We start from the raw sequence: 22,500 nt of genomic DNA on the forward strand, positions 1-22,500 counted from the left end.
GCAGTTGTTGGACCGACGTTTTTCTTTTTTCCTTTTTTCTTTTTTTTCCCGGCGCCTCCTCGCAGCGGATTTACAAAGCCTCTCCGGAACCCGCAATGAAATTCAGCACCCTGGACAGAGACTAAGCGTTTCAGCACCCGGGACAGCGATTCACGGTCCAGTGGAGGTAAGCCAGCAGGAGTTAGCAGAAGCCCTTCTGCCTTGTATCTTCACGGTGGTGACGGGAAAGAGCAGGTTAAAAGGAGACGAAATGACTCCTGAGCGTGCTATCACTTGTCTCAGCGCTGCTTCAGAGCGGGATGTGCGCACATGCCAGACATTGAAACGGTGATGCTGAGAGGTTGAAATCACAGAAAGCAGAGTTTCCTCGCTAGTAAGTTTTAAAAAAAGATTGATAGGTGTAAAGCTTTCCCAGTTCTGTCACTTTCTCTCGTTCTTGTTCAGACTCTTTTTGGGGGGCTTATTTTAGGCGCTCCTTTAAAGGAATTCGTGCTATGTATGTGTGTGTGTGTGTGGGGGGGGGGGGGGGGGCTAAAGTAATTGCCAAGCATTACTTGTTTCTACAGCTATTTGAATGATTAGATTTGTCGCCATGCTTCGATAAGCAGGGGGCTTCCGTCTCCCCCCCCCCCGTTCCGTTTAAGGCAGCTGTTTATTTTGAAGAGTCAGCGCGTGCCCGGGCGGCAGTGGCTCGTGCCTCCAGTCTGCGCGGAAAATCAGTCCATCCGTGTTCAGAGGCCCCCACCAGCCTCCGCACCCAACACACACACACACATAGACGTTCACACCGCCCCCACAGCACGCGACTGTTAATCCTCACGACCCCTGTGCTTTCCCACCTCATCGATATTTTAGCCTTTCTATTTGATAATGGGCACAAGAAAGAAAGGCGCTCCTCCCTTTTAGCACACACGCATTTACTTCAATATTTCTTTCTTTTTCGGAGAGACCAAGCCTCGGTTTCAATTTCTCGCCTCATTTCTGAGTTTTTAAAGCCACCAGCCGTGGCTTTAACCCGATGACTCCAAAGGTTAATCTTGCAGGTGTAACCACTGTGAAGCTTCAGATGATTAAAGTGTGTGTTAAGCCGTCTAGTTATAGGTGTGTGATAACCAGTTTCTTTAGCTACCAGTCAGAACTATAGTTTGGTAATTATTGGAGTGTATATAAGAGGACAAAATCAGTCCATGAGCTCAAAATGTAAACCTTTGAAGTTTGAATACATGCTGTTTTCCTGTTATTGTATGTCATATAACAGTAAGATGTTATTTGGGGGGTGGACTGTGTGTGGAGCTGAGACTAAAAGGCCTTTTTCATAAACTTTCTTACGCCTCATAGATTAAAACAATAAGCATATTAATCATTACCCCACTCATGAATAAAACCCACAGGCCTTTAAAAAATGTGTCAAGTGATAGCAAATATTGTCACGTTAAAGGTTTTCTCTTTTTTTTAATACCCATTTAATCTAAGCAGCACATTAGCCATTGCTGGGATTAACCACGTGACCTTTTGGTTTCCAGACTGGTGCTTAAACTTGATGTGACCACCCAGCTTGTTCACTCCATGCATTGCTTGATCTGTCGGCAGCAGCTCTTTTGCACGAAGAAATTAGCTTTCAAAATGTAAAAGAAGAAAAATGCCAGTGTCAGGGCTGCTTTGAATAAGAGGTGACCCCTGTGGTTTTTGGTGGCTTTTTTTTTTTTTTTTTTTTTTTTTTTTTTGCCTGCGGCACTCCAACAGGCTCTGATAGCCCTTCAGACACACTCTCACACACATGCATACACTCTGACTGTGTGTAAACTCACAGTGATGTAAGCCTCAGTTTTTAAAGCCTTGATTTTAATGATGTTCATTAGGATTTTGATTACACTGAATGTGTGATAACTCTCGGCACTGCGTTAAGTGTGTCTGATATGTCGGCTCAGACTCTGAGTGACAAGAATTAAGTGGGAGGAAGCAAGAAGTGTGAATCACAGCGGAGATGTTGCCACGGGGCTCCACTCCCGTGTCCTTGAAAGAAAGAAAGCATATATTGATATGCCGGTGTTGCCTCTGGGTTATTAAGCTCTGGGCACCACTGTATAGAAATTGCTGCTCTATATCATTGGGATGATGAACTAAATGCAAATTAATCTTTCATGCTCAATTTATTATCCAATAAACAGACCATGAATTTGAATTTTTATAGTGGCCCTACAGAGGGCACACCCCAGAATTGACTTTTACCTCTCTGTAAACTGCATTTATTTTGTTGGAAATTGCAGTGGCTGCAGTGAACATGAGATGCTCTGAGTTCAGGGCAGTTGTCCTGAGGCATTTCATTTTCTTGTACCATGAAAGCAGTGCCAGTTTAAGATTCATTTGCCACCTAGAGGGTTACTTCTCAACTGGGGTTGTTCACACTGTCTCAAACCACGCCTCATTGAGAAACATGGCACGGCACAACCACAGCCTTAGGGTCAGCAGTTGGGAGTCCACACTGGCATCCACAACACAGCTTGTTGATGGGCTTTGCTTTAGATTTTTCTTCTTTTTTTTCTCTTTTTGCATTACATAGATTGCAGAACCACGTTGCTTTTCATGAGTATGCATTTTACATGCTCATTGCACAGTGGATCATGTTTCTGCATGCCCGGAATTCCATTTGTGGAGTCTCTTAAAATTCAGGCCTTTGCTAGAAATGCAATTAGATCCCATATTGCTATAAATACACGATGGGCCGATCTGAAGGCCACGGAACAGGCAGAGGCAGTGAACACCCACTCACCCTCCTCACTCCACATCACTCCCCCTTCCTAATCGAAATCCTCTCCCCCTCACCCCGCCACATGGTGAGTTGTGGGCAATTTGAATGGTCAGCAGAAGACAGTCAGGAAGCAATGGCTGTCACACAGAATACTGGGCCACAGTGAGCTTCATCAGTATAAAATCTACGTGTCCACAGAAGTGTGGTTATTCCCTCCTAGGTGTGTTTCTTTACGTCTTATTGCAAAGATAGAAACTGGATTCATGAGAGTGCTCTGTCTTTCCTGTGCTAGGCTCTACTGGACAAAGCGTGCTACGCTAAACTGTGTGGTTCTGTGTTGTGCCTTGCTTTGCTGTGCTCAGTGTCGTTAGCCGAAACACAGCTGCTATTGCATCTGATGCAGTGAGAACACAGCTCGTCTCACCGGTTCCCTGCCACTGGTTTTGCACTCCAGTATCGCTATGCTTTGGAGGGCTATAATCTCACTGACATAATGGCACCCACTCCAATCAATAGCTAAATGGCACAGCGAATCGATAGCTACAATACTGTACAATAACGTGGCCTGGGAGAGACAGAGGGGAAAAGCAGCATGCAGCCATCGTGTTTAACTCTGAAAAACCCTTTGAATATATACTCCTTAATTATGGATCAAAAATACCAGCCTTGTTAACGATCCATGCATTATGGATTGCTGCATGATCTACGCTAATATAAGCACAGCAGTTGGAAAAATACTGGCACCACTTTCCAGGCTTGCTTTCCTCACTCTCTAATCACCACATCCCACACACAAACACACACAAACAGCACAAAACTGGAGCCTGAACTACTGTAAAATATAAAAGTTTGCATAGTGCACAGAGGAAAATCCTGAGTAAATATTCATCATTTGTCATACTTGGAAGCTTCTTTTTTTTCAGATTTTCTTGAAAACACAAACCAGTGGGTGTCGATATTAGGCAAGGGGAAAGTGTTCACACATTTAGCCTTTTCAATTAACAGTTGTTGGTTTTCCCTGAGGACCCAGAAAATTCATTTGGTTTTTAAGTATTAGTCAAGCTTTTATCTAAACCTAGCTTAAAGAACTGTGCGATGGGGGGGAGTATAGCGTATATTCAGATTTTATCTAATAGAAACCAGCTAGTATTTCACACTGTAGAAAAGGCGCCTTTAAATGATCCAGGTTTAAATGTTTTGTCTGCACCGTTCTCAGAGATAATGTTATGCACAGAGAAAAAGACCAAGACGGCTCTGGGAAGAATACAAATTGCAAAGGTAACTAGGTAAGGGTCACAGCTAGAGCTAAATAACGGCTGTTATTCCAGCAGAGAAGCAAATTGCCCTGAATGGAAGATAAGAAGTTTATCTTTCTGTCTGTTCCACACTTTAACACTGCTAGAACCAAGATATGATTAGATCCAGCCTTTAAAAAAATCACTGCCACCCTAAATGGCACTTTCTCTGTTAGAGGGCAATTTGGCAATCTGCTCAGCATCTCATAAAGCAGCTATACTGGACGTTTATAAATCAAAGACTTCAAATCTCAGAGTGTGGCTGGAGGAGAAAACAAATGTACCCATGTGAATTTTTAAACAATCACTCCAAGCTTTGTTGCGGTAGCATAAAATTCCACCTGCACCATCTGTATGGTGGTTAAAGATTTAGTTTTAGTTTTTTTTTTAATCTCTGCTTTGACTGTGGATGTTTTTTTTGCTCGCAGCTCACTAATTTGCTCCTGTGGAGGATTGTTGACAAAAAAAAAAAACATAAAGGGACCTGTAGCAGGAGCAGAATGCAAATCTGCCTCTTGTCCTGCGTATATGCAGAAATGTTTGGCATGTCATTACCACAAATGTCAGCAGCTAGTGCTGTTCCCCTCACACAACGGCATGCACAGCACACCTACATTTTTTAATGCCACCCATATACCCACCCACGCCCCGCATATACACATGCTTGCGCACTGAATGCTTTAAAGAGAGTGTGATTGTGCGGGTATATAGAAGTGAAATATTGGAACCATTGCAGCCCTCCAGGCATGCAGTTATCAGGGATATAGAACTGATGGGAAATCAATCAGCTCAAGTGGAGTGGCCTGGCCTGTGGTGAAGAGAATCTTGTCTTTTTTTTAGATGCATGCCTTGATGTCTGCAGCTTGCCTTCTAACCACGGGTAGATGTAGAGAGATTTGTTCTAATATATGGTTAAGTATGGTCAACAGTGGTTAGAAAGGGCCAAGAACAGATTGTGGTTTGGGTAATAATGTGTATATGTGAAATTTAAATAATTATTGGTTTTTCCCAGAAACAGGGGTGGAGGTACTAATGTTGTTTACTGCTACAAGACCTCAGGGGAGCAGAGTGGATGTTGGGGGCATGTCTGTTTGCATCCCGTTTCCTAATGTTGCTGTGTTTTACAAATAACGCAGTCGTTGAGCCAGGCTTTGTAAAAAAGTCTGTGTATATGTTCTAAACGTATACTTTATATTTTATTTAACCTGTAAACATTTTAAGTTTCAGACATGAATGCATGTCTCTATTTAAATTTTACTTTCTGGCGCCTCAGGATGGAATAAGAGTGAGGGTTTTTTTTTTCTTTTGGGAAAAAAATGAATAGGGAAATACTCATTTCTTCAGACCTCGGTATGTGCTTAAAGACATTTCTAAAACCTGTGCATATTTTGCGTGCATAAGTTAAAATATAATCTTTCATGACTTCAGGGGGCACAAAGAATATGAAAAAGTAGTTTGGTTTAAATTTATTATGTCCAGATATCCTTGTAACCAGCCTAAAAGTAGTGTTCCTTTATCCATGAGCCTGATGAAGAACTGAGTGAAATGCAGTGCTTTTGCTCTGAGTCCTTGATTATAGTTTTACAGACTGAGTGCGCAGTATCTACCGCAAACACTCATGGCTAGTTTATTATGAATATGTTTCTGGTCTTGAAATGAACTATTGTGCATAAATACATGCTTTTCCCTCTTTTTAAGATTCTTTCCCTCTATATAAATATCTATCTCTAACCTTACCTATCCTACAGTCATATTTACTTGCTGCAATATAAGGGGAGTGTTGCAGAATGAAACTCAGAAGATCTGTTACATCTCTGTGTCAACCTCATTTCTAATTCATGCATGTTATTGTTGCTCTGCAGCTGCATATATGTTCTCTGAGGTGCACGGGCCAAACCTGAATCACATACAAAAATGAAGAGAACAAGGTAATGTGCTGTAGCTAGAGGCTCTAGAGGATTTAAGTGTCCATAAACATTAATATGCTATATTATCCCACTGAGACTGTTTCCTTTATGGTGATTTTAAGTAGGAGAGTAAACCCATTTTCACATTTTCATGCAGACTTCTCAATGGCTTTATCTTGTGAGGAGGTAGAGACAGGAAGTGCACGTCTGTATGCGTGTTCCATTTTTACATTTTTCAGGGCACTTATAGGAAACAGCTTACAACATGCACAACCTCGCTCGTTTAAATGCTCGGACTGTCAGCAAAACGAGGATTCACATTAATCTGTCAGCATGTGTGTTTGGCTGTGAATGCATTTGGCCACATACACACGTCCATGGATAACGAGGGTGTCACAGCAATGCTGCAGTTTCTGCTGTGTAATACTATTAAAAGGGAAATAAACAGCAATATTCCATGTTTGTCCACATTTTGAATGTGTTTCACATTTCCATCTTATTATATTATTACTGCGAGTATGCACACTGGACAAGATGCTTTCTGTGTATATTTCTTTACATGTGTGCATGTGTGTATTTTCTAGATGAGTTGATTTCTTCTAATTTGTGAATGCGCGGTATGTGAGTACTGTATGTCTGGATAAGTCTTAAGTGTGTGTTTTGCAGTGTTCATTTAAATGCGTGTTGGTTTATGCCTCTGTGTGACAGTAGATGTTTGCATTTGTGAGCAAAGAGGAGTCTACGAGTGACAGCGAAGTGTCAGCGGGGATATGATTTCAAGAACCACGAATCACTTTGTGCTGCTTTTAATTTAGCATTACTGAAGGCAGGAAAGGTTTTAGTAGAGAAGAGAGAAGGCATTATGGCATTTCTCACATTTTGGAGTTCTGTTATTACACTAGTGATTACACTAGTGAGGGATACAGATGGGTGATAAATGCAAAGAACGGGAATGAGAAAAATAGCAGATGCTTCCATTTAAGATTAAGAGTTGGTAAATAATGTGTAGAGTGTGAATCAGTACAATCAGTAAGGCATCACTTTTTATTAGCTAAAAAGCAAACCTGGAACTACGTGAAACACAAGCTGCCCGGTAGTTCAAACAGCCAAGCTGATCCTCCTTCACACCCACATGACATGCTCCCCTAACAGCAGCGTATATCCAATGCGCCCTTTCAATCATGGCGGTGTACTTAAGCTGTCAGTGATCTGCTCACTATTTGCTGCCACACTGCTCACCTGAAACCTATGCTATCATTCTGTGCATGAAGCATTTAAAAGCCCCTATAATCTATTCCACAAGCTTGGCTAACTGAAATGGTTTTCACTCAAGCTGCAACCTCCAGGGCTAAAAAATGAATCCAAAACGCTCAAGTGCCAAAAAGTGCAGTTCCTGAAGAGGCCACTTGAGGAATCCCTATAGACTTCAGCCATGAAATCAGTCCCTGTAGTTTCTTTCTCCCAGCAAAAAAACCAAATCCCATTTGGATATTGCGAAAGATAAAAACCACGAGTGTTTTCTCATTGCCTGGCGGTTGTGCCTACATAGGCGTTAGCTGTTTGCTGTGCCACGCCTCTACAAATTCAAGTCACCGAACTGGACCTCTGTTCGTTATTGCTCTTTGTGTCAGTGCCTTTTGAAGCAGTTATCTGACAAAGAATATATGCTGCTTCGAAGTAGAGCCCATCCTAAGAAGTTTCGCCTCTTAGTCTGAGCCACTTATCACTAATCAGCATTTGTTTCTATCTGTGGGATACAACCATACATCCATACATACATCCAACAAGTTTGCTAGTGTTTATATTCATCTTGTAATCCACATTTTGTCAGTTTAGGTTCTGAAAAGCAATGTTCAAAATGTGGCTATGTACATCTTTTATATACAGGCTACACAGGCTGGCTGATATACGCTACATTTGCTGCAGTCGATTTCCACTGACAAACTATGTGAAAAAGTATTACGCTGCACCAACTGCAAGATGGTTTATGTCAGCTTTTGCCTCATTTTTTCTCATTTATAGGTTCACACTAAAGTTGACTTTTTTTTCTGTACTTAGCAATAGTATTTTGCATCAGATTGCAAAAGAATGGTGAACATTAATAATAGCTTTTAAGACATTTTTCATTTGGGTTGAAGAGCTGTTTGCAAGTGAGTGACAGATCAGTGTACCAGGATGACAGGGAGGCTTGCCTTGCTGGTTGACTTGTCTGCCATTGCTGGTTAAGAAGCAAAATGAATTGAGATCATCTGGAAAAACAAACAAAAAAAGACTGTCTGAAAATCTGCCAAACACAGCTTGTGGTGTACATCAAGGGCCTCGTTATGTGCGTCTATTTCTGTATTGTGCAAAGTGTCACCCTTTGTGTAGATGTCATCAAGTTGTTTTCAATTATGTGTCACCATATGTCTGTTTGTACAGCTATATGCTGCCCGCTCATTATGGTGTTGTCTAAGTTGGGCAAGGGCTAGAGGTGCACATGAGACAGATTTCACCCCACTGGAGACATAAAATTATTATCATAATAGCCACGACACATTTTGCTGACAGTCTCCTGCTGTTCTGTTTTTTATTTGCTCCTGGACAAAACCAGTCAGGGTTATACTGGCTAAGGCGGTGTCCAAACCAAATACATACAGTAGATAATAAGGGACCACCGCTGGATCGTCCTCTAAGCATCCTTATTAGTAATTTTAAACTGTTCCTGTAGGGAACATTGTTTGGACAACCTTTGTAAAGCTGGCAGTGCTGTGCAGGTGTGATTGTGCGTAATTACAGTTTGTGCTTTTTTTTCCTTGTAATTAAGTCTGGCCCATCGAGTCAGCACCCAAGCTAGCCTAGGCTCCGTGTACAATGCAACAAAACAGAGGCTTGCGTGATTTAATTACCGCACAATCACACAGTTCACACACATGTGCACACAAACAACAGCAAGCCAACAAGGCTCATACTCTCTTCTGCAGCTCTCTGTATTCCCCTCTCGTTTGTCACTCGCTGCCCTTTGCCAGCCCTCCACAAATTCACTGGGTTTGTGAGGTGCAGGAGGATAGCCACCATGGCAGGGAATTAACCCTGCTGTATGGGGCCACCTGACCCGTCTGTAAGACATTATTGCCTGTGTGTTGTACGTTTCAGCCCACCGAGTGCAGTAACTATTGTGTATATCATCATCGATACAGATCAAGCCTGACGAAGGGAAAAGTCAGACACCCTGAGCTGGACTGGAGCCAGGACTGGTAGACTGATTAGTCCATAGTGGCTGCTGGTAGATGTTGCTGGGGGGATAAATTCAGCTCCATATGACTGTTGCCCTGGCTCGGAAAAGCAGAAGCAGCTGCTGCTGTGTCACTGCCCCTCGGCTGTGGAAGGAGACTCTGGAGATACAGGACAACTCTCCTCCCCTTTTCCCCAAGCTTGCTTTCTCCCCCCTACTCTACTGTTACTCTTTTCCTCTATCTCTTCCTACTGCACCTCCCCCTCTCTCCCATCTTTCTTGCTTCCTTTCTCAGCAGAACTTATACACCAGCACCAACAGGCAGTAGATAATGCAAGGACACACACACGCACCCAACAGTGATGTACTCTCACGTGTACTGCTTCGTTTTCTGTGTGGGCTCAAAAACAAAAGATTGGTCCTTCTTATCTTTCCTGTTGTCATACTGCCCAAATGTGTGTGTGTGTGTGTGTGTGTGTGTGTGTGTGTGTGTGTGTTTAGATGCGCAGACACTTGTGTATGGAAGTGCACTTTTGAAAAAAGCAGATGATAATTTGCCTACATACAAATGCGTGTGAGTGCTTGTGTCTTGTTTTCAGTGATGAGCACTTTTTTTAACTAGCCTGTCTCTCAACTCAGCACGGCACTAATAGGCATTCTGCAAGCCACTCTGCACCGCAATTAGCCGAAAGCCACGGGAAAAACATTGATAAACAAAGATGAAACAATTTACGCCCTGCCCGTTGCAAAACCCTCAATCGAAGTCAAATGCTATTATCATCCCGGCAATATATTTCGGCAGGTGGAAGCCCGCTCTGCCAAACAGATACTACTATACCCTTGAAACACATCAAACAAAAGCAGATGCAAGTGCCTGTTTGCTCAAACACTTATTAAAATCCCATATAGGCCACTTATGTGGGTGTTGTTACTGGAATCAGAGTTAAAGCAGTGGTGGCTGCTTCATCCTTGTCCCCACAGTGCTATGGCAGAGAGTATCAGGGGCTACTAGCCATAGTTTCATGTCAGAGCCAAAGTCAGGGAATGCAGCCACCATCACGACTGAAAAGCTCCATCATCCAGCAAACACGCTCATCTATCCTGAGCTGACTACAGAGCAAAAGAGATAGCTTGAGGAATTTAAAAAAAAAAAAAAAGGAAAAAAGAAAAACATGAATTGTTTGCTCTTTCTTTTCTCATTGGCTTTCTATCTATACCATCAGCCATTGCTATAGATTTCTCTCATTTCGAGCTATTTCTTAGCTGAAAATGTTTACACTTAATGAAACAGACCAGCCCACTCCCTGATGACTGATGCCTTTGAACATTATTCTTAGCCTCAGCAGATCAATATCAACTATGTTCCCTGTCGGTCTGTTTGCAATCACTAAAACTTGGTAGTAATGAATTTTTTTTTCACCTCAAACTCTCTGGAGCTGTGTGATGAAACCAGCAGCATCTCCATCTCTTACTAGGCTTTACTTGTGAATGCAGTCAGGCCAAATATCTCTCATATCTTGTTGTTTTTAATCTCTTGCCAATAATTGAAGCATGCCAGGAAGGAAATACTTGTAATACCAATCACAGCAGCCACTTACATTGATGCAAGTTGTTGGAAACCAAATGGAGGTTGGAAATTGAATAAGGGGCCGGACTGTATCAAACCAGCAGACAGACAGCACATTGTACTGGTCAAACAAGTGGTCTGCTGGCACCCTTTTTAAATCGGAGATGGTCAACAGGAGTCAAAAATGTTGACTGCCTTGCATCACTGGACACTGGAGTGAGTTTTACAAGGTCTCAGTCAATGGCCATGACAAGCTACAAACGACGTGTCTGCACTCTAGACGGCACTGGGGAACCCGTGCTATATTCTGAAGCTTATCTGTCTGAGAAAAAACAAATTTACAATTCCCACTAGCCCTGAACAAGAGTATGCACATGTACACAGTGAAAATATGCTAAAAAAGGGATAAAGTGCAGCCTGAGGACAAAATAAAGACAGGCTACGTATCTAAAATGATAAAAACTTCAATATCATAGGATTTTACTAGATAAGCCTACTAAACACAAAACATAATTGGTATATTGAGGATCAAAACAGCAGGATTTCCTTAAAAAGGGCAGAAAAAATAAAGAAAAACAGCTATAAACAGTGATAAGAGGGCTGAGGAATTCAGAAGGGTACCTGACCTAATGTTAAAACTGTGGCTGTAATTACTGATAGGAAAACCACTGTTATATAGTCATTTCAAAACCACACAGCTAGTTTGCTATAAGCAGTTGCAAAAATAATATGAGCTCACTTCATATGGTGCAAAACCGTTTCAATCCATCCTATAACTCGTGCGAGGCTTGGTCTGAAACGTTTCTGTGTCAATTTTGGTGAAGATTGGGGGAAAAATGTTTGTGAAAATTTAAAAAGAAAAGAAAATCCTTCATAAAGATTGCATCAGTTAGTTTGACGCTGTTGGCACTGAGATTCTCACGGTTTTACCAGACAGAAGACTTATTACATAATTTAAAAAAAATATTACATATTATTTAAATATTTTTAGGCAAATCTCATTTCTCTACCACCCTTTATTAGTCACTGTCATAATAACCCAAAATTGGGTCCAGGCACCAAACCAGTGTTGTAGCTAATTAATATTTTTTGGAAATAAACAATGAACAATCAATCTCAGTTTTGCAGGTTTGAGAAAGAAGATCATTTTAGGGAAGATTGTGGTATGAGAAATATTTAAATATTTAAAGTTTTAACATGGTGATGCCGTGGTTAGCACCGTCGTCTCACAGCAAGAAGATCTTGAGTTTGAATCCGCTGCTCTGCCGGAGCCTTTCTGTATGTGGCTTGCATGTTCTCCCCATGCGTGTGTTTGATCTCTCTGGGAACTCCAGCTTCTTCCCACAGTCCACAGGCATGCATGGTAGCCTAAATTAGCAGCTGTCGAAAGGTCTGATTGTGAGCATCAATGACTGTCAATGGTTGTGCACCACCTTTTGCCCTATGACAACTGCGATAGGCTTCAACACCACTGATGACCCTAAATTGGATAAAATGGATGGGTGGATACCTCAAATACAACACAGAAAAAATATTACACAAAAATATCAACATCATAGGACACTGTGAAATCATATTTGATCCAATGAATCCAGCATTGCCTTATTTTGGAAAATGGTTTTTGAAATTGATTTGTTTCTGAACAGAAGTTTAACTAAATTATGCTTTCGCTTTCTTGGTTGCAATGATTGCACTTCCCCACTTTCTTCGTGATTATGACATGAAGTATACTTACTTTTGAAACATATTGCTTACAAATTCAGCCTTGTTAACATAAAAAAAGACATTTTGAGTCCAGGAAGATTAAAAAAAAAATAGACACTTTGTTATGAGATTGGGCAGGTTGTAGTTACATCCTAACCCACAACTTCCATCCATCCAGTCGCTTATCCTTTTCAGGGTCACGGGGGGTGCTGGAGCCTATCCCAGCTGTCACAGGGCGAGAGACGGGGTACACCCTGGACAGGTCGCCAGTCTGTCGCAGGGCTAACACACAGGGACAGACAACCATTTGCACTCACATTCACTCTAAATTGGGCAATTTAGATTTTTCAATTAACCCCACAAAGTGCATGTCTTTCGACTGCGGGAGGAAGTCGGAGTACCCGGTGGAAAGGTGGAATTGAGCTCGGGACCTTCTTGCTGTGCGGCAACAGTGCTAACCACCGTGCCTCCATGCTCCACAACTTATGTAATAATATTATTATTAGTAATAATAATAATAATGAATAATTAAATAATATTGAAGCAGAAAATAACATGTGTTGTAAATAATTTGGGTGTTTTAGACGAACTGCTACTCCCTGCATTCAAAATTCAGTTCTGAATTCTGACTGTTTAATTGTATTCACAAAGTATTTGACAATAACATGAAAAGTGAATAGTGAAAGAGTGAACAGGGTGATTTCAGACACAGTCCTGGACTGTATGATTTGTCTTTGGGCTTTTTATAACCTGCTGACAATGAACAGGACGTACAGATTGTTGAAATGATTGGCAGGGCATCACTGTTTCATGTCACCATTTTTCCTGCCTCTGCTTTCAGTCAGAGTGGGTTTAAAGACTACAGTCTATTGTTTCTTTTTTTTATCTGAAATTTAACTAAATCAAATTAGGCTCTGTTATGTACAGTGTGGGCTGGGAGCGCTCTGTGTCTGTATTAAAAACTATTTTGCACAGATACTCATCCCATTCTTCATTCCAGAGCAGAGTTAACATGATCCATGATTATTGTCTAACAGCAAGCCCTGCTTTGTGCCCCCCTCCCCCATTTCTAGCCCTGCAGACTGCTGTGGTTTCTGCCTGATCAATGTGTGTTCTTACCAACTCCATCTCTTTCTAATTAAGATATTTCACTGTGTTCTCCATAAGGATTTCACAGAAAGGTCAAGCTGACTATTTTCCCATTTGGGTCTCAGCACATTTGCAAAGGTCCTGCTCGCCATGACGACTGATCTACATATTCCCACGTGACAAAATACCAGCAACTGATGGCATTACAGATTTTGGGAGGTGTGAGATGTTGGGCTGCTCCTTGTTCAAGCCGCTTCAACGCCATCAGACTTATTTACTGGCATAATCGCCTAATGTTTCATCAGAGCTTTCCGATGGGACAAATGATCTCTATAAAACACAAGGAAACAAATTAACCACCGGTGTCAAGATTTTAATGGTTCCAATTAGTCAACACTTTGGGGAACGTGTATTATTAAGAATGATTGCATGCCACTTACAATCTACAAATTCCACCTAGTTTGTAGCAGTCGTAAGCAATCTTTCCAACAGTTTCTACACTTGTTTTACAGGCCTAACATTACTGTAAGTAGCGTTGATTTAGTGCGGTGAACATCATCGGAGAGCGGGGTATTCAGTCAGGCTGACATTGCCACCCTAAGCCCACACACACACAAATCTCCACATGCCAACCATATCAGAGAGGCTTATCCTGTTTTCATGTTGAAAAGGATAGAAGCTAAATATTCAGCCTATTATATATTTTAGATAAACATGTTTTCTCCAGTTTGTGTCTTTCCTCTTAAGTGTTGCCCGTTCGTAATGAGGCCAAATGGGTATTTCACACTTTAACTTTCTATTTATTTTTGGTGTTCCTATAACTTTCTATCACAACTGAGGGTTGTGATTTAAATGCAGAGCTGCCAGTAACTCCTGACTGATTTGTTCCCAGATTACATCCTTTGGAACATTAGTCTTTTGGCAGCAACTCGTTTCTCTGCAGTGGTCTGATTCCAGACAGAGACAGTAACCAATCAGTTACCCTTAGCAAGCTTTCCAGAATTTTGTGGAGCCAGCCAGAACAGCTTCTGTTTTCCATTGTTGTATAGATGAAAACAATCCTTTGCTCGCTTTAGTACTCTCCTCTGCAAGTGAAACAGCACTTTGCATTTCAAGTGTGTGCCAGCATGCTAGCAGGCTGCAATGCTTATGCTAAATAGAGGTAACCAAAGCATGAAATAAACTGAATTTCTGAGTGTCTAAATGGAGTAGATGACAAGTTGGATCACATAAAGTTTATGAAAAAACAAAAATTAGTGTGACTAACTTCATGGCAAGTCAGCCTGTTGGAATAGTTCTGGAGAGATTATAGTCTGAGTCGCTATTGTCAACCTACTGATGGCAGTAGAGAAAAATTCAGGAGGATGACTAAAATCATTCATGGTCCTCAGAGATCTGTTTATGTAAATTTTGCCCTGCTGTTGGAGTTAGATAACAATTCAGCAGGTACCAGAGTACACTGTCTCAGCTGGGGACAGAGAATGTTGAGCAAAACTTCTCATTTATTGCATATGCTGGTATGTTATTCGTATAGCTGTTAGCTTTCATTTGCAAACTAAAATAATTATTCCTTGGTTGTACACCTTCTTGATATGGAGCACTTTACTTCCATCTCTCCTTCTGTATATCTGAATATCAAACAATAGCTGGTTGTCCACTGTTGTTTTATGATTTTCCAATAACGCTCATTGGTCACTTAGGATATAAATTCATGGTTTTGGACAAATGTGTAAAATTTTATCATTATTCTTAGAGATTCACTAATACACCAGGTAAATATCAATAGTACCTGAGGAGCTGAAGTATCTCAGAGTCTTTTTCATGAGTGAGGGGAGAGTGGAGTGGACTGAAAGAAAGATTGTTCCAGCATCTGCAGTGATGCAGACCCTATACTGCTGTGGTGAAGAGAGAGCCGAGTGTGAAAGCTGACTGAAGTTTAGTTGAAGTTGTCAGTTTACTGGTCAGTCTATGGTCCCATACCTACTTATATCCACAAGCTGTGGGTAGAGACCAAAAGACAGCTGTGGAAATTAGCTTCCTCCACTGAGTGTCTGACATACGGGTCTCAGAGTAGAGCTGCTACTCCTCCACATTGAAAGCCAGTTGAGGTGGTTTGGGGAAGGATGCCTCCTGGGCATCTACTAGGTGCTTGAAGCCTGTCCTACCAGGAGGAGGCCCCGGGGCAGACCCAGGACATGCTGGAGAGATTACATCTCTCGCAGCCTTGGGAATGTCTTTGTGTCCTCTGGGAAAAGCTGGAGTACATCGCCAGGGAGAGGGAGGTCTGGGTCTCTGCTTAGACTGCTGCCCCAGCTGTGGAAAATGGATAGATGGATTTATCACTGAGAGTGGCTGATTTTTATCTGTTGTGTCACATTAAATTTACAGTAGTCAAATGTTCAAATACGAGCTGAAAGACTGGAAAACAATTCAGTTGTTTTTACAAAAAGAACGAATAAATGACAACAACAAAAATTCTGCATCAGCGATCAGCCAAATTGATCATCGTTACATCATCATTAGCCTCCTTAATCACTGATGTATGAATTTTCATGCACATTAATTATGCAAGATGTGTTTTGTGGGGCTAGAATGACCTTTGACCACAAAAACCTAACAATTTCATCCTTAACCCCCGTGAACATCTCTGCCGTAATATTGGCGAGATATCGAGTTCACAAGAGTAGAACAGATGGGCAAACAACTCAAGCACATAATGCCTGTGGCCACTGCAGAGGCATGTAAGAGAAAAAACAATGAGACACAAAAAGAAAAGCATCACACCACAAAGAGAACCAATTAGAAAAGAAAGAAAACAGACATATATGAATCAAAATGATAATTTAAAGACATGTAAAAAAAAAAATAACCAGCAGGAATTGAATGAAAACATTCAGCAGGGAGAAAAACAATAATAAGAATTCAATAGACAACAGTAAGGCCAATAGAAGAAAAGAAATGTATTGTCTTTGTAGAACTACGTACATCTGTTAAATAGATCTCTCATTCCCTGCCATTGCTTGAATCTGCCAATTTATCCTTTGGATAAACATTAGCATATTTTTTCTAGACATGCTGGACCCGTGTTAGCAGAATGTGAGTAATCACTACTGCTGTTTACGGGAGATATTACACACCAAAGGCTCATTAACCAAACAGCTCCCAGATAAATGCCTGTGCTCCACTAAGAGTCAGCTGATTTCGGAAAGTCTGGAAACGGCAGGACTGCAGAGAATCCATCTGACCTGTCCTATTGATTGTCACAAAGCATGTTTGCCCACATCAGGTCTCAAAGCTAAACTCTAGACTAAGACCATCACCTCATGCACCCCTTAGCAGCAGTAATTGCAGAGCTTTACACTTCAGGCAACTGAGGCTTTGTCTTTCCAGCCCCAGCCCTGCTCCCATTGCCTGTATTGGTGAACGGGCTTCCCAACTTGCTATGTCACCATGGGATCTTAGAGAGTGAGGTGTTGCTTGTCCTATACCAACCCTCTCCAGCCCCTCCTACCTCTCATTTTAGGAAACAGAGGAAGTGCAGAGCAGACAGACAGTAAGCAAGCAAGCGTGCGTGCATACGATAAGGGGAATGTGAGTTCTGCTTGTGAGACCTTGTTTTTGTCTTTCAGAGTTCTGGCATGTTTGCCTGCAAATGAGAGGCATGGTATGTCAGATATAAGTAAAACTGCACGGAGATAGACAGAGAAAGAGACTTAAAAGCACGCCGCCGCCGCCGCCAAAGGTGTGCGCCTGTGTGTGAATGATAGAACGCTTTTGTCGCTCATCGTCTTTCTGCTCATGGCTGCGGTTAATTATTCACCAGGGTTGCGCTGCAGAGATGAACTGAGGGGCTTTGGGATAAAGGCATTGGAGGAGGAAGATGAAATTATAAAATCCTAATGACGGAACTCCGGCTGAATGGTAATTTCTTAAATTGATTTTGAAGAGGTGCCCAGACAGAACTGGCATGGAGAGACATTGAGATGGAGCGAGGGAGAGGATTCCTTCCTCGCTCTCCTTGTTTCACTCTCTTTCTCTGGACATGTTCCAGCCCTCTACACCTCTGGCCTCCGCCGCCTTTTTATCCTGTACTTAAGTTTCATCGCCACACATCTGTCCTTTTGTTTCAATCTCTCCTACTTAACCTCAACTTCTCACCTTCATTTATACAATCTGTTCACATATCTCTACGATGGGATCATCTTATGAACTATTATCCCATCTTATTCTTCACTCATATATATGCAGGACCCCAAATTGCAGGTCCCAGTCGTCTTTGAGGTGAACTGGAGTCTAAATTCTTTGGACTGAGAATGCAAACCGAACCTAAATGAGCATGAATGGATTTCAGTAAGGAAATGGAAGTTGACATCTCATGGTTAATGGAGTAAATCCAAGGACAAATCTGTAGTGATCTGTAGTCATATATTAAATTATACTTTTTCAAAGTTTTAGTGGTCTGAAGAGAGAGAGAGAGAGAAAAAAAACAACCCTGTGTATTGCATTTGCAGTATTATACCAAGTTTATTCACATTTTTGCATTTTTCCACATATTTGCTGTTTAGAAGAAATGTTATCGATAAAAAACAGCATAAATATCCACATAAACAATATCAAAGATATTCACTGTCAAACTGAGGGCCCTTGCACCTTATGTGCGTGAACCCTTATTAGTCATTATAACTTTGGAGGGTCTGTAGTTGACATTGACCAAATACAAAGTAAATTAAATCCCCAGGAGAAGTTTTAAAAAAATGTATAACCCCTGAAAATGACAAAAATGGAATCAAACTTTTCTCTTCAAATCAAACTTCCTTTGGGGTTTAGGTCATGGAGGCTTTGTGTGTTTTCTGTTATGTGTGTACCAAATTTCAAACACAGCTCCTGTTTATGTACATTCCCTTTCAAGAGAGTATGCATCCTTGTAAAGGCTGCAAATAATCCTACTAACAAACGGGACAGACATAATAGAGCCTTTACACTGTCAGCACTCGGGCCTAAATAAAGAATATTTCAACCAGGATAAAATTCTTTTGCATTTTTTATCAATAAATAAAAACCAGATGAACTTTCTAATAAAAAAAAAAACATTGGAATGGACAAATGGACTATGCACTGTTTAAAGTCTTATTCAGTCGTCTGCAGCATCTGGAATCCCACAGTTCAGCTCCTGATTAGAATAAGCTTCCTACTGCTATACTGGCATCAATGAGAGCCTACTTACATTCATTAATGTGTCTGCCTGTGTGAAGTTACTGGTTCTTGGAAAAACAAAGTGGTCCATGAGCTTAACTCGTTACATCGAAAGAAATGCCAAGAAACAGCTAAGGGAAACTATTACATGCAAACAGCATCCTAACATTTCTAAAAAGGTATGCTAATGTTAACCCAACACTGCTAAATGTAGTATAAGTATAGTGGATTTAATGTGCTTTCAGTTGGACATCTTTTGTGTTCCCGTTAGAAGAAATTAGCCACCTCCAGAATTAATAACGGCACTCCATATAAAGTCTATATCATGGGTGCGAAAGCCTGAACCAGCCCATCACAGGTTTCAGTCCTGCCGACTGGATGGCTTTGTACAAGAAACAAAGAGGGCATAATTTTTCCCCCCTTTTTTCCCCAGTCTTAATGCAGCGTTGTGTTGCATTAAGTATGGATCACCTCGTGAGAGTAAGAAACTGTTAATTTCATAGGAGCCACAGGTCTGAATCATCATCAGTTTTACAGCCTTCCTACTGTCAAAGACATTACCCACGGCCTGCCATCAGCTTGCAAGTAAGATGGTTTAAGCCAAAGAGCTGTGACGGCATGTTTTTGATTTACCACGCTAGCATTTCTTTGTAATGACACTAGACTGGCTGAATGTGGAAAAAACATTTTTAGAGTATAGCTGTACTTTTTCATAACAAAAGAAAACATTTGGAAGTTATTTAAATAAGTCATTGTGCATTGGCTTCACCGGTTGGGCCCACTTGAAATCAAATTGAGCTATTTATGGTCCATGAGGTAAATGACTTTGACGTCGCGGCTCTATGTGACGACTAAAAAAATACTGCTTCTTTTTTGCCATCTCTTCTCAAGCTAAACCAAACAGTAAACAGGATTTCAGTGAATAAGTAGGCCAAATGAATCATCTTGTGAAAGGTGTTGCCGCTCTGTAGTAGAGAGGAAGTGTTGTTGCGGTAATGCTGATTCTAGGCTGAGCAGGGCAAAGAGAAAGAGAGCCGTTCTGCTCAAGAGTGTGAATTATATCGTCAACGGGATACACTGTGGAAAGTGCATCAGTTGAATCAGTGCGGAGAACTGAAAAAGAGTATTTTCCACTACCCTCGACAAACAAGAATAAACCTGTAGCCTTCGTAACATCAACAAGGACAAGGGTTTCCAAATTGTTGATAACTGAGTACCAGTTAAGGGAGACAAGATATGATTAAGCTTGACTTTTTTTTGGGGGGGGGGGGGTTGTTGTTGTTGTTTTAAGAAACCAGCTAAATTCCTACATCCTCTGCCTCCTGTATTTTTCAGTTTCTAAAAGGGCTGTCTGGTGGACAGAACAAAAGAGTTGCAGTTAAAAAGAAATTTTGCCACGGTCTTGTTCTGCAGTGCTATGTCACTGTGGAACTGCAGATGGATAAAATGTACAGTAGTGCATTTCAGCCAGACATTAAAGCACCATATGAGGGAACAATTATCTCTTATCACACCTGACAATCATCGACTCGAATAACAAACTGAAAGAAACGATGATGTATGTACGGTGGCCCTGAGGGGCCGAACGGACTGCAACTTAAGAAAACACCAACAATAAGAAAAATGCTGCAAAAGCACACAAAACACAACGGAAATAGGAAAAAAGAAAACAGAAATAGGAAAACAGATTTCCAAAAGCACAAGGGAAGTGTTTCTGGGGAGACAATAACCCGACGGACCAGTTGCAGGAACCAAAATATGCTAAATACTTAAATCTGTTTTGTGAGGAAAGAAAAGATGAGAGGTAAGTGTGTTAGCCTAACTATTAGCCTAAAAATCTGTCATCAGTATTATATGAATCATGATAAAACACACCTACCATCTTTTGGGTTCCTGCAACTGGTCCGTCGGGTTATTGTCTCCCCAGAAACACTTCCCTTGTGTTTTTTCCTATTTCTGTTTTTGTTTTTCCTATTTCCGTTGTGTTTTGTGTGCTTTTGCAGCGTTTTTCTTATTGCTGGTGTTTTCTTAAGTTGCAGTCCGTTTGGCCTCTCAGGGCCACCATATGTATGTCATAAGAATAGAGATTGTCGAAGTTCTGCATCAATAACAGGTCAACATACAGAAAAGACTTACAGAATAAACTAAACCCTGAACATTACATAGAGTCTAGTGACTATAAACAATACCCATTATAAGAAAAATGACCAAATGTCTTATTCTGTGCCACTGTGCACGATTGCCCACATAAATAAACTGATTACCCCAGGACGTCTGATAAGGAATACAAGACATCTCACTAAAGACAGATGAAATACTGAAATAATGAGTAACACAAAAATTGCTCTTTTAATCCTTCAGGATACACAATTTGATGATATATCCAACAGGCCTCACTTTGAAGAAGCCTCCCCTCTCTATCGTTACCTCACTTCAATACCCCTGAACCATACATGGCAAACACTATGTCCAACAGAATGGAAAAACTGTAGCTATGTGAAATCCCTCATTATTATTTCTAATGTTACTCTTGTCTTCTCAAATCTCTAGTAGTCTTCTTTGCACAACAAAATCAACATGTTATTAACTCAACTACTGCATGTGGCCCTGCATGAGATTCTTTGAAGGTTTTTTGGATTGTGGTTGCTTTAATTGTGGTATCATAGTTCACACAGTTCAAACATGGAACATTTCCAGGGGAAAGAGGACTTGAAAAATGGGACTTTACAAATTTATCTCTGAAATTACTCGATTGCTTTGAAGCGAATAATGAAGAATTAACAAACTCTTTGACAGAAGTAGGGCCAGTAGACAGGATGTGCCAGTGTTTTATATAACAACATTTTTAAGAGACCGGAGGATGGGTGAATAAATAGAGGTCAAAATCACAACTAGAATTTTTTATGAGTAGGGGGATGAGAGTTTATTTCTGTCCATTTGCATGACCTTAGATAGACTCATGCTTAAAATCCTTTGATCATATTTATTTTTCTGAGAAACAGCAACACTCAGATTTTTCTAAAACCCTTTCTCAGAGAACAAAGTATTTTTATCTGCAGTAGTTGAGTGCAAGATAAAACCTTTTCTTAAACTATGTGGATGATAACTTGAGGACAAAATAATTTGTATTAGAAATGCCGAGCAAAGCCACATGCTGATTTCTTTCTCATGTGATGTAATATTAGAAATAACAGGCTCTGCATATGTTAGACTGTTTAAACCTTTTGAGTTGAGCCGCGTCTGGCTTTTTGTTTAGGTTACCACCTTCAGCCCTCATGTTACAAGCTCAGCTGAGCAAAGAGTGTCTCAGGCAAAGCTCATATTTAGTCATTAATCCTCTCGTGTCACTCGCTGAACAAATCCAAAGCAATGTTTGAACATATGAAAATCAGCATTCCTCTTGTCAAATACAGTTGTGCTTCTGAACGAGAAATTCAGTGTTGAACTGAATAGTGGCAATATAATGGGACATTTTTTTAATTAAATCACAATGCCCCTTTAAGCCAAGTTTTTACGTTTTTATAATTGTTTTAATATATACATTTCTTATGGATGGAGCAGTGAGTCCAAAGCTCACTATCTATAGGAGATTATCTATGAATTTTGATGTGATTGCCCAGGATAGTGACATCATTAGCATGTTAAACCAAGTTAGTTTTTGCCTGTTTAATCCCATATAAACAGTAAATTGTGGTTGCAATTGTATCATTTTATTTTAGACTTGGCAGTATCCTCAAGGGTAAATAAATGCTCCTGTGCCTGACAGCCATGAGAAGAAACTA

General features: G+C 40.8%; 1 protein-coding gene and 1 long non-coding RNA gene across 2 annotated transcripts in view; both read left to right on the plus strand.

Moving 5' to 3' along the window:
- LOC146501814 (uncharacterized) overlaps window positions 1-22,500 on the plus strand; it is a 241,977-nt gene that overhangs the window by 19,636 nt on the left and 199,841 nt on the right. The gene's annotated exons all lie outside the window — the stretch shown is intronic.
- The window catches only part of tmem121ab (transmembrane protein 121Ab), a 56,318-nt gene continuing 33,872 nt past the window's right edge, over window positions 55-22,500 (plus strand). The window contains exon 1 of the mRNA XM_085132929.1: window positions 55-166. The gene's annotated coding sequence lies outside the window, so the exon portion shown is untranslated. The remainder of the gene's footprint in view (window positions 167-22,500) is intronic.

Source organism: Neolamprologus multifasciatus, chromosome 15 (assembly GCF_963576455.1).
Source record: "Neolamprologus multifasciatus chromosome 15, fNeoMul1.2, whole genome shotgun sequence".
Classification (NCBI taxonomy): domain Eukaryota; kingdom Metazoa; phylum Chordata; class Actinopteri; order Cichliformes; family Cichlidae; genus Neolamprologus; species Neolamprologus multifasciatus.